This window comes from Rhinopithecus roxellana, chromosome 8 (genome assembly GCF_007565055.1).
Source record: "Rhinopithecus roxellana isolate Shanxi Qingling chromosome 8, ASM756505v1, whole genome shotgun sequence".
Taxonomy (NCBI): Eukaryota; Metazoa; Chordata; class Mammalia; order Primates; family Cercopithecidae; genus Rhinopithecus; species Rhinopithecus roxellana.
In genome coordinates this window covers 100206970-100220105 of record NC_044556.1, presented here as the reverse complement: position 1 = coordinate 100220105, position 13136 = coordinate 100206970, and the positions used below count along the sequence as shown (strand labels likewise).

General features: G+C 43.0%; 1 protein-coding gene across 1 annotated transcript in view; it reads left to right on the top strand.

Moving 5' to 3' along the window:
* Positions 1–1580: 1580 nt before the first annotated feature.
* The window catches only part of LYST (lysosomal trafficking regulator), a 229277-nt gene continuing 217721 nt past the window's right edge, over positions 1581–13136 (top strand). Inside the window, exon 1 of the mRNA XM_030937161.1 lies at positions 1581–2065. The gene's annotated coding sequence lies outside the window, so the exon portion shown is untranslated. The remainder of the gene's footprint in view (positions 2066–13136) is intronic.

Here is a 13136-nt window from a genome sequence, read left to right as displayed (position 1 = left end):
ATTGAACAAGTCTTAGATTTCTTAGCAGTAAAATGGGAATAAAAGTACCTATCTGGAAGAATTGTTGTGAGGATTAAACACAATAACACTGATGAAATACTAGCCCAGGACCTGGCATAATTGCTAATTTGAAAAGAGCAACTTGGCAAAGTGCTAGTTGGGAGGCCAAGGTGGGAGGATTGCTTGAGCCTGGGCGTTCAAGACCGGCCTGGGCAAAATTGCAAGACCCTGCCTCTAAAAAATAAAAATAATTAGCTAGGCATGGTGGTGTTTGCCTGTAGTCCCACCTACTTGGGAGGCTGAGGCAGGAGGATCACTTGAGCCCAGGTGTTTGAGGCTGCAGTGAGCTAAGGTCACACAACTGTGCTCTGGCCTGGGCTTCAGAGCAAGATCCTGTCTCAAACGAAAAAAAAAATGGTGACATTGTTTATACACATATGTACAAAAGTTTCTAAATAAAAATATTAATTCAGAAATCCATAACAGGCATGGTATTAAAAAGATGACAGTAGGCCAGGCGCGGTGGCTCATGCCTCTAATCCCAGCACTTTGGGAGGCCGAGGTGGGTGGATCGCGAGGTCAGGAGATCGAGACCATCCTGGCTAACACAGTGAAACCCCGTCTCTACTAAAAATACAAACAATTTAGCCGGGCTTGGTGGCAGGTGCCTGTAGTCCACTCAGGAGGCTGAGGCAGGAGAATGGTGTGGACTTGGGAGGCGGAGCTTGCAGTGAGCCGAGATCGCACCACTGCACTCCAGCCTGGGTGACAGAGCGAGACTCCATCTCAAAAATAAAATTAAATAAAATAAAATAAATAAAATAAAATAAAATAAAATAATAAAAATATGACAGTAGTTTTTAATTACAATATTTTAAAGGTAACAACAGCAGGAGAAAAAAAAAAAAAAAAGAAAGGTATATTTTAGCACAAAGCAAGGGCAAAAAAAAGACACTAGGAGTTTGGTGAAAGTTTGCCACCAGAAGGCTAGTGGCAATATCTAAGCTTCAAACTCATATTCCGGGCCAGGTACAGTGATTCATGTCTGTAAACCATGGCTTTGGGAGACTGAGGCAAGAGGATGCCTGAGGCCAGGAGTTCAAGACCAGCCTGGGCAATGTTAAAAAATAAGCCAGGCATGTTGGCTCATGCCTGTAGTCCCAACTACTCAGGAGGCTAATGCAGGAGGATCTCTTGAGCCCAGGGGGTCTAGGCTGCAGTGAGCCATGATTGTGCCACTGCACTCTGGCCTGGATGACAGAGCAAAACCTTGTCTCTGAAAAAAGAACTCAGATTTTGGGGTTTAGTTCTATGTCCTCCAAGGACTGCAGCCTTCTCAAACCAAGAGTAATGATGGTCCTCCCAAGGACAAACTTAGGTCCGCCCCCTCTGCAGAAGAATCAGGGAATTATGACTCATAGGAGCCACCACAAAATCACTAACTGGAAATCCTTGCTGCAGCTACACTGCAAAAGAATCGGACTTGATTTGCCAAATTCCCCATGTGATACAAGCATGGCCACCTGCCAAAGAGCCAGAGGGAGAGAGGGCCACTCGCCTTCCTGGTGACACAGAGATTTCCTAGCCCCGTTACCAAACGAAAAAGCAACGCAAGGGCTTCTAAGAAGCCATCCCAATGACCTTTTGGCTTTGAGAAGAGCAGTCTTCATAGCAGAGGGTTTGGGCTTTTGGCCTCTTTCAGCAGTTTATTCACTCTTACATGGGGAAGTTGTATTCTGAGGTTTCTGTGGTGCATGAAGCTTTTGCCTTCACCATCTGTTCCTGTGTCTTCCTTGGGTGACATCAGAGTACAGCAGAAATTTCCCTTGCCATCTAACGGGGTTTTGGGCTGTTTGACTCAACCGTGCATGTTCCTCAATGCCAGGAGAATAATCCTACCCTAAGTCAGCTGAACAGAAGCCAGGATCTAACTGCAAACAAGAGACCCAGCTTACCTAACAGCATGGAAGAGACCAGTTTCATTGCAGCTACCTGGGAAGATGGTTGCTAATTAGCCTGCAACAAAGAGTTCCTTGCTCATCTAAAGAAGGTAATCACTGTTCAGGTAGGTTAAAGTATTTCTGAGACTTTTCAGTGCCAGCCGAGAGCATGGGCAGCTTGGGAGGGCAGGCTGGGTGCAGACTGAGAGCTTTAAGTACCACAGAAAAAGATGACTGGTGGATGAATTCCTGGCAGTCCTGTTGCCTCCAGGAGCTGGCCCCTGCAGACTACTTGCTCAGAGAGTGGCCAGGACTGCAGAGAAACCATAGGGGAGAGTATTTGAGGAGGGAGAATATGGATACTTTTCTGGAGTGGGGTGAGCCAAAGACATTCATTGGAGAGATTCCAATCTGAGTCTTGGGTGCCAGTAAAATTGAGATTATTTGTCTGGGTCATGGCATAGTTATAAGGACTCACTCAATACACGTGTGCAGATGGACTCATGTGGGATGTTTTTAGACAAGGCACATGAAACTGAACATATCCAACATGGACTTACTCTTTCTCTCCTTCTCACTTCTCACTGCTAGCCCTCCCTAACCCTTCAGCCTCTGTTATATTTCTGATCTATGCTAAAGCTATCTCACACCCTTAGGTTTCACTTACCACCTCTCGTAGGTTCCTACACCCTCTTAACACCTCTCTCCGTTTCCACATACCCTCAGCTGGGGCCCTCCTCATCTTTCTCTTAGGCTATTCCAAGAGTCTCCTCACCATTGTTTCTGCCTCTAGTCGCTTTCACCTCCAATCCTCTCTTCATGCAACTGCCCACATTCTCTTTCTGAAATGCAAGCTTGGTCATATCTCCAGCTTAATGGACTCCAGTAGCTTCCCAGTACCTATGCAATGAAGTCCAAAGCTTCTGCATGGCACACAGGAGCTTTCAAGATTGGCTCCCTCTGCCATCGCAGCTTTATCTCCAGCAAGAGTCCAGGACTGTCATCATCTGGATTACCTGCTGTTCTCCTAATATGACCTTGGAATTGCCTCCTTACTTCCTATGCTATTCCCTCAGCCTGGAATATCTTTCTCTTGTCCTGCCTGCCAAACTCCTCCTCTTTTTTCAAGACAAAGCCACCTCCTTTGTGAAGCCTTCCCCATCCTCCTTCCTCCAGATCTGGGTTAAGTATTCTGCCTCCTATTCGTGTGTGTGTGTGTGTGTGCACATGTGTGTGAGTGAGAGACAGTGTGTGTGTGAGTGTGTGTTTAAATATACATAACATAAAATGTATCATTTTAACAATTTTTAAATGTACAGTTTAGTGACATTAAGTACATTCACATTCTTGTGTAACCACCACTACTATCCATTTCCAGGACATTTTAAACTTCCCCAGCTGAAATTTTATACCCATTAAACACTAACTCCTCATTTCCTTCTATCCCCCAGCTTCTGGCAACCACCATTCTATTTTCTGTCTATGTGAATTTGACTACTCTATATATGTTACATGTAGGGTTTGTCCTTTTGTGATAGGTTTTTCTCACTTAGCATCATGCCTTCAAGATTCATCCATGTTGCAGCATGTGTCAGAATTTCTTTTCTTTTTAACGTTGAATAATATTCCATTGCATATATGTATATATATGTAAATATATATATACACACAGTGATATATATGTGTGTGTGTATATATATATATAAAAAACATGTATCACATTTTCTTTATTCATCTACCAATGGACACTTGCATTGCTTCCCCTTTGGCTTTTGTGAATAATGCTGCTACGAACATGGGTGTACCAATATCTCTTTGAGATCCTGCTTTCACTCTTTGATACGTACCAGAAGTGTAATTGTTGGATGGTATGGTAATTCAAACCCCTATTATTTTTCCTCAAAGCTGATTGTGCATGTTAAATATGCATCTTCAATGTGGTCATGTAGATATATACAAATTCCCAAGGAATAATTTTAGATAATTAAAGCACAACAAAGACTCTGCAAAGAACGTCTGACTCTTCCCTGCAGTAAAAGTATGTTTTCCACACAGTAGAACTTGCAAACCTGTTGAAACGTGACAGTGTGAATAACACTTGCAATCTAAAATTAAACTCTGGCAAAATACTTCTAAGGAGAAAATCCTTTTAAGAAAACCAGTGGGTAAGTTTTGTAGTTATCACTTTGTTATGACCTGCTTGGGAATTTGGAGTTAGGAACCCCAGTTCCAGCCCTGCCCTGCACATCACGTTTAGCAAGTCACTTAATTTCCTAGGCTGATTTTACCCTCAGTAAAGTAACAAGCACCCCTTTACATTCATGATAATAAGGCAACCCAAGTGAAAGCATTCTGGTAACCTCAAAAAAGTGGCATCATCTGAATTATCACAATGACCAGCACCCCATGTAATACTAGGGATCCTTTCCTTTCATTGCAGACTCAAATGACAGTAAATTGGACTCATGGTCCTCTCTCAAAGGAAGCTAAATTTAATTCTTTTTTTTTTTTTTTTTTGAGACAGGCTCTGTCACCCAGGCTGGAGTGCAGTGGTACGATCTCAGCTCACTGCAATCTCCACCTCCTGGGTTTAAGTGATTCTCCTGCCTCAGCCTCCCAAGTAGCTGGAATTACAGGTGCCTGCCATCATGCCCAGCTAATTTTTGTATTTTTAGTAGAGATGGGATTTCACCATGTTGGTAAGGCTGTTCTTGAACTCCTGACCTCTGGTGATCCACCCACCCTAGCCTCCCAAAGTGCTGGGATTACAGGTGTGAGCCACTGTGCCCAGCCACTAAATGGAATTCTTTAAAGGACAAAATGCAGCAATACTTGATCTTCCCATTTGCATAAGAAAAATCTTTGAAGATGAAGTAGAATCGTAGGGACATTTAGGGTGATAAGATAAGTGCTGGTGGGATTTTAAAACATCGCAATTGAGGAGACAGTTTTCCATGAAAAAAAAAACAGGCACAGAGAAGGAAAGCCCTGAGGCAAGAATAGAAAAAATACTCTTGGTAAAAACAGACAGTAAGTCCTACATGGTATGTGTACATTCCATCTAGGCAGTATTGGTTATAGCATTAGAATAAATACCCTAACCCACTTCCCATGATTCTTTCTGGTTTGCTGTACGTATCAGGTGTGGCAAAGATGTGTGTATAGTCACTGTTATGATGGTGTCAAATGATGACACTTTTACTGAGTAATAAATCAACATGGGATCCTTGACTTAGAATAACTGACTAATCAACTTACTTGTACATCTTACCACCTCCATTCTTACCGTCCATGTTTTCAGAATGTCTATGTTATTGATTCTCCACAAGGGAAAGCAGTATAAGGCAAGTCTGCTGAGTTTTTTTTCACATATATTGCTAAACTAATATTGAGTGAGATATAGTCTTCCTTCTTCTCTGAAATTGAGGCAGTGGTCAATACAAAAAAAAAACAAAAAACAAAACAAAACAAAAACAAAAACAAAGCAAAACAAAAAAACCATGTTTGAGATAATTGGAGAATTCAGACAGCCTAACCAATGACTTGTAAATACAAAACATAAAAGGTATAGTGCTGTGCATGTAATTGCTGATAACTCGAAGAAAAAATGAGACAAGAGTTTGCTCTTCTGAGAAACTTAGATCCGTTCTCAGTCTGGGCATGGTGGCTCACACCTGTAATCCCAGCACTTTGGGAGGCTGAGGTGGGCAGATCTCCTGAGGTCAGGAGTTCGAGATCACCCCGGCTAACATGGTGAAACCCCGTCTCTACCAAAAATACAGGAATTAGCCGGGCATGGTGGCGCGTGCCCGTAATCCCAGCTACTTGGGAGGCTGAGGCAGGAGAATGACTTGAACCCAGGAGGCGGAGCTGGCAGTGAGCCAAAATCGTGCCACTGAACTCCAGCCTGGGTGACAGAGCGAGACTCTGTCTCAAAAGAAAAAAAAAAGAAAAGAAAAAAGCTAGATCCATTCTCAGAACTTTCAGTTTATGGTTCCATATTTCTCTGTTTTAGAATGCTCAGAAACAGCCTGGAAAACTGAAGGGCAGTTAATATGTAATAAAAGTGGCATTTCTGATTAGAGGGGAAAAGATGAGTATAATGAATGGTGTTAAAGGAACAGACTATGTAACTGGAGGAAAATATTTTTCCCTGTTCTCTTTCCCTTCAAACAGTGTCCTCCACACATGTTGTTAGGTGTCTGGTTAGGGAGCCAGTCAACACAGGTAGCACCTGGAGTGCCACGCAGCAGTTCTTGAGGTGAATATTGTTGGCAGGCAACCATTCCTGCCATATGCTCCCTCCTTTTGCAAAACCAGTCCCCAGTGGCCAAAGATTTGTCTTGCCTTCAGACATCTATTATATGCCCGCCTTGGTCAGAATTCACCCCCATACCTGCAAATGTATTCTCCCCAGTGATAAATGCTCTAATATCATTTCCGTGTGTTAAGAGTCAGCCACAAGTGGGTAGGGATACTCACCTCATAGTTGTCTTCAATGTGTGAAGAATGGCTGATAGTGATGGTTTACACCTGTAATCCCAGTGCTTTGGGAGGCTGAGGTGGGAGGACTGCTTGAGCCCAGGGGTTTGAGGTTACAGTGAGCTATGATTGCACCCAAAACTCCAGACAGGGCTATAGAACAAGACCCTGTCTCTTAAAAAAATGTGTTACCTATTGGGTACAATGTTCACTACTCAGGTGATGGATACACTAACAGCCCAGACCTCACCACTACTCAATATATCCATGTAATACAATTGCACTTGCACCCCTAAATCTATAAAAAAAATTTTTTAAAATATTAATGTGCGAAGAACTGTGTTCATTGGATTGCCTAAGCCCAGCATGGTGGGCGGCAAGCACGGGTTAAAAGCCAAGTTTCCAACAATTAGCAAAAGCACAGCTGCCAGTAAATATGGTATCATCTGTATCCCATCAGGAAACCCTTGGACCTAATTATCAGTCAGCAGCTGAGTTCCAAAAATGGTGCTATGGGTTTGGCAGGAAACAAGTCAGGAGAGGTTATCCTGTTGGGTGATAGGTCCTGTGACGGTGTTTTACAATACATTTCCTGGTCAGCTATTACTGTGATTTGGTGACCTCAAAATCTTGGCTGGTGCTTTTGTGTCTGGAGGAGGAACTTGGGCAGTAGGAGCCACAATGGTGGAAGCAGGGCGGCCATCATTATTTTTACTTCAGGTTGCTAGTATCTGACTATTAGGGAACATGTGTCCAAGGAGGTGGAATCAGGGAGAGTGGGCTAGAAGGGAGAGTATCTTCTTGAAATCACACAGAATTCAGGAGAAGCTGAGTTCGATGGCAGCTTGCACACTGGCCACAGAGTCCACTTGCGGAGCTAGAGTTGCTCTGCCACAAGCCACTCCCTCATTGCTCAGGGTGGGAATGCAATTTGCCAAAACTGCCTCCTGGCCTGAAGTCCCCCCTGCAGCTGAAGGAGGAGCTCACCTGCCCCTGGGGATGTGGCCTTGGGGCTTTGCTGATTACGCTACCCTACCTTGCCAACATGTGCGAAGTGACAGGATGATTTTTAAAACTATAAAGATCCAGAAGATTACATTATTAAGTGGGCCCAGACATGTTTAAATGCCTTGCATATTTGAGGCCCTTCCCAATTCACAAAGGTGATTTGGTACATCTTATCTGAGTCAACGGCCTTCCTCAGATTTCTAGAATCTAGTAACACCCTGTTGCCCTGTCTTCTTGATATTATATTTCAGTGATTGGTTTTCCAACCTAATGTCTGCATTTGCTCCAATATCAATGTGGGTTTTAGATTTATTATTATTTTTTTTTGTGGCAGACATTGTCAGATACTTCAGAATAGATCACACATTTTATTTTCCATAAGATGACCCACCTGGACTACATCTACACTGTTAAGCGATATAATTGTCTCAGAACTGTACTCACGGAATAGAAACGTTAAAAAAAAAAAAAGTTCACCAGCCAGGCGTGGTGGCTCACGCCTGTAATCCCAGCACTTTGCGAGGCCAAGGTGGGCGGATTACCCAAGGTTGGGAGTTTGAGATCAGCCTGACCAACATGGAGAAACCCCATGTCTAACTAAAAATACAAAATCAGCCAGATGTGGTGGTGCATGCCTGTAATCCCAGCTACTCAGGAGGCTGAGGCAGGAGAATTGCTTGAACCTGGGAGGCGGAGGTTATGGTGAGCGGAGATTGTGCCATTGCACTCCAGCCTGGGCAAGAAGAGTGAAACCCCATTTCCAAAAACAACAACAACAACAACAACAACAAAAAGTTGACCGTAAGTGAACTGTTCACAAACTGAATTCTGTGTTCCCATGATTCCTATATTTCTTCCTCTGATGTCAGCACAATCTGGGGAGGGAGAAGGATTTTTCTTCCATTAGAGGCTCCAGCAAACACCTGATAGACTGAGTGACCTCTCTCTCTCATGGCTGGTGTGTGGTGCTGGCCCCTCTGGATAGCAGGACAGGGCCATTCTCTTTTCTCTGGTATAACCACCCGGTTATATGGATAGCATATCAGTGCTGACTTTGACCAGGGATCCCACAGACATTTTAGGGAAAATAAGCCTTTCTGTTTTAAATCTCAGATGCTTTTGTCCAGGACTGGACATAGAAATATCTAGGGAACAGGTAAGGAGCAAATCTGGATGCCAGACCCTCTGTCGTGCTTACAATCACCTGCTCCATTCTGCAACCCAACTTTTATTATCAGATAAGCTTTTGTACCTGGGAAGGTCTGAATGAGAGTTCTTCAGTCACTCATCTGAACCAATGCCTGGGGTTGCCCCACCAGGACCCCCATAACTCGGACCATCTAAATTCTAGTGGTAAACATAGGTTAGGCTTAAAGTGGACCATGCTACACTAATATTCAGTTTCAATTCCAAATATGACAGGCCTGTGCCTCTCAAATTAGCTTACGTAGTGAGCTGCGCAAATGATTGTGTCATTTTTACTAGTTTAGTTTCTCTTTGCAGAAAACAGCACTTTACTAACAAACAGGATGTCGCACCATAGTGCACACAGAAGTCAAATACTCCAACCTGCCAGGAACAAAAAATCAGAATTTAAATAAAATCTCCTCAAGTATGAGAATCAGCTCTAGCAACTGTTGGCCATGTGGCTACAGATCATAGAGAATTCATTCAACTATTTGTATTCTTCTGTGTCATCAGCTTCCTCGTTTAGCTAAAAAATTAATTGAGCAACTACTATCTTGGGCACTTGGGAACACAAAAAGTCAAAATGCAGTTCCCACAACTTAATAAACTCAAAGTGTATTTGAGAAGACAAACCATTTTTTTTTTTAAAGAAAATAACTATAGAAATACTGTGGGAAGCAAGAGAGGGAGGGAAAACAATATTGGATTGTGTTTTGGTTTTATGGCCACGTGGGATGTTCTTTGCCTTTTAGCAGATAAAAAAGAAAATGCATTTTCTTTTTATCTGGAGACAGTCTCACTCTGTCACGCAGGCTGGAGTGCAGTGACGTGATCTCGGCTCACTGCAACCTCTGCCTCCCAGGTTCAAGTGATCCTCTCACCTCAGCCTCCTAAGTAGCTGGGACTACAGGTGCTGCCACCATGCCTGGCTAATGTTTGTATTTTTAGTAGAGATGGGATTTCGCCATGTTGGCCAGGCTGGTCTCAAACTACTGGACTCTAGTGAACCACACACCTCAGCCTCCCAAAGTGCTGGGATTACAAGCATGAGCCACCATGCCCAGCCTAGAAAAAGCGTATTTTAATTTAAATCCTAACTCATAAATAGGGAAAGATCATGCCTTTAGTACATTCAATGCAGTTTGTTTGTTTTTGTTTGTTTGTGTGTTTGAAACAAAGTCTTACTCTGTCGCCCAGATTTGAAAATCATACCTCACTACAAGCCTCAAACTCCTGGGCTCAAGCCATCCTCCTGCCTCAGCCTCCCATGTAGCTGGGACCACAGGTGTGTGCCACCATGCCTGGCTAATTTTTTACTTTTGTAGAGATAGGGTCTCACCATGTTGCCCAGGCTGCAGCACAGTTCTTATGCAGGTATAGGATGAAAACTAATTTAGACAACCAAGCAATTGTGTGGGGCAGGACTCCTTCCATCAGCATGACGTAGCTGCCCCCTGGCTTAGGGTAAATTTTTATCCTTTGGTGTCTGGTCCTTATTAAAACAGACTCTCCACCAGCCACTCTGGAGAGTCAGAATAACTTGTTATTACAGTTATGAAATGCTTAATCAGCATCCCACTGATCGCTACACAATAGGCCCAAGATATTTGTCCCAGGATATTTAACCTGTGCTTTGAGGTTTTTCAATAAGTGATTGGACATTGTAAGCGACATGGAACATGCCTTAGTTAAAAATGACCGTAGGAAATAGGGAACAGTGATCTATGCAGCTACAGTGGGAGCAGAGGGAAAACATAAATCATCTTCCTCCACCCTCCTGCCTGCCTTCCCAGCATCACTCTCAACCTCCCTGAATTGTGGCCTTGACTCTTTCACTTTGGAAAAGATCTTCAAACCACCGTGATCTTTCCCACCAGGCTTTCCCCTGCTGTTCCCTCTATTCTAGGAATAGAGGGAACAAAATGCACTTTAACGTGCATATAAATCACCCAGGGATCATGTTAAAATGCCAAGCCTGACTCAGTAAGTCTGGGGCATGGCCTGAGATTCTGTGTTTCTCTCAAGCTCCCAGGTAATGCTGATGCTACTGGTTGGAGGAGGAGCCTGGGCTTGGAACAACACCCTTGCTGTCCATCCTAGCTCAGCTGTCAGTTGTTTCTGGACACATGGATTTTACGCACACACGTCTATGCACACACACGCACATACAAACAACAACCATATCAACACCACCAACAAAACAACAAATTCTTTCAGGGACCAATCAAATGTCCAACTCTTAATTGTCAACTGATTGGTCCAGAAAGGCTATTTGAGATATCCAAACTATTATTTCTGTATCATAAAAGGAAGATTATTTAAATTCTCCAAAAGTAGGAAGGTCTTAGTTTCAGAATAAAGGACAGTCCTTTGGATAAAATTAGCTTTATGAAAAACCCACTGCATTACTCTTATTTTAAAAAATTTATCCTAGACTGGAGGTGCTTAAACATTAGGAAAAACTGGCCTGCTCAAAGCCCGCTGAGTGTTTGCATCTCAAGTTTAGAGGTTGCCTTTCCAAGAAGCTTTTTATGATCCCGGGATGGGGGCTGGATGTTCCTCGCTGCTGCTCCAGAGAATCCTACGCACAATGTTGCCACAACCTTCATCTCCCTCTACTCTAATTGCTTGTTTACTTGTCTGGAGTCCAAGCAGACCCAGAATGTCTTTCATTCCAAAGCCTTGAACATTGCAAGTATACAGAAAATAAATGAAGGTCTGAAATAACAGATCAATCTTGCAATCTTACTACTGTAGTGGATTCTGCATGTGGGACTAGGTAGAGTTGGAGACATTTTTTGAAATGGTGCAAAATTGTGGTGTTTATAGAATGGTGAAGTGTACATATTCAGAATCTTTTTATGTAGTACCATTTTTCGAGGAGGCAGTGAAACACACATATGTATCTTTACCTGTTCCTTACCTTGACTCTGACTCACCCTTTTCAACTGCTGTTTTGAAGTGGTCAAGTGATATTCTGTTCTATGCATCTGCTGAGAACTTATGCTATCTGTGTTTTTCCATTTCCTTCTGAATGAGTGACCAAGAGTTTTAGCGAGTCCTTGTAATTTTTAATCTGCTCAGATAACCTGGGCTCTTGGCTTTATAAACAGGAATGAATAGGAAACCTGTATTTCAAATGATAATGTTTCTTAATTTCCTTGCACTTCTTAGCCTGTCTATGGTGTAGGACAAATTTAGTTTGCTCTTCCAAAATAAACAGCTAGTGTGGTTTCAGGTGAAAGTTACTCAGAAATGTGTAGACTGCAGGAATATATTGGGAATTAAGATAGATAAATATTGGCTGTTACAGTAAGTAATGCCAAATAAACCACTTGGCTAAGAATTATGCTCAATAATGGACCCAAATCCCTCTTTTTTCAATGATAGTGGTGGTGATAGTAATAATAGCACAATAATAACCACAACTCTGTGTTTGTGTGTGTGTCTACTAAAACACCTGTGGGCATGTCCGTCAATTACCAATGCTTGTCTCCAGGGTGAGATCATGGAATACCTCCATTTCCTACATTGTATATTATATATTTCTCTAGTGTTTGAGTTTATTACTATAGCATATATTTTCTGTTGTAAGCAGAAAAACAGGTCAGAAATTTTAAACGGAAAAAACAAAATGTGTATGAGAATTAACGACACTGTTGCCCACAAGTACAGTCTTTCCTATATATAAAAGTAGAACACTAAGACACATTCGGCCTGAGGTTTCCACAGGAGAGGGGAAGTTTCAGTTGTGTTAACACTTTTGGTTGGTTGGAAAGGTCACCTCAAGGAAATAGTTTTTGATGTTTATGTCAGGACTCAACACAACACCCCAAAGTTTGGTGCCTTGGCATGCTGAGTACTTTGAAAGAACTGCAGGAAACCAAGAGAGCCTCAGAAGCAAGATCTGTTTCACCTTCTCTCCCCCTCCTTTCTCCTGCTTCTCTTTCTCATTCAAGATAGGCCGTGGAAACTCTAAGGCAAGCCATAGAAAGTAGAACTCCTCCACCACAAAGCAAGCCATAAACCTGGAAATATTATTCTTTTTCTTCCCAACTTTCTTTTTTTTTGAGATGGAGTCTCGCTCTGTCACCCAGGCTGGAGTGCAGTGGTGGGATCTCGGCTCACTGTAACCTCCGCTTCCCAGGTTCAAGGGATTCTCCTGCTTCAGCCTCCTAAGTAGCTGGGACTACAGGCGTGCACCACCACACCTGGCTAATTTTTTATATTTTCAGTAGAGATAGGGTTTCACCGTGTTGGCCAGGCTGCTCTCGAACCCCTGAACTCAAGTGATCTGCCCTCCTCCCGAAGAGCCGGGATTATAGGTGTGAGCCACTCTTTCTTCCCAACTTTCTGTATAAAAGCTGGCCATAAAAAAATTCTCTGACCTCCCCTGTTGGATGATTCTAGGTCATAAGACCTTCATTCCAGAGGCATCCTGCCCTGTATCCGGGAAGAAGGAATGCTGCATAGAGATGCCAAGAAGAATCGGAACAGACAGGCATTGCTGGATTCCCC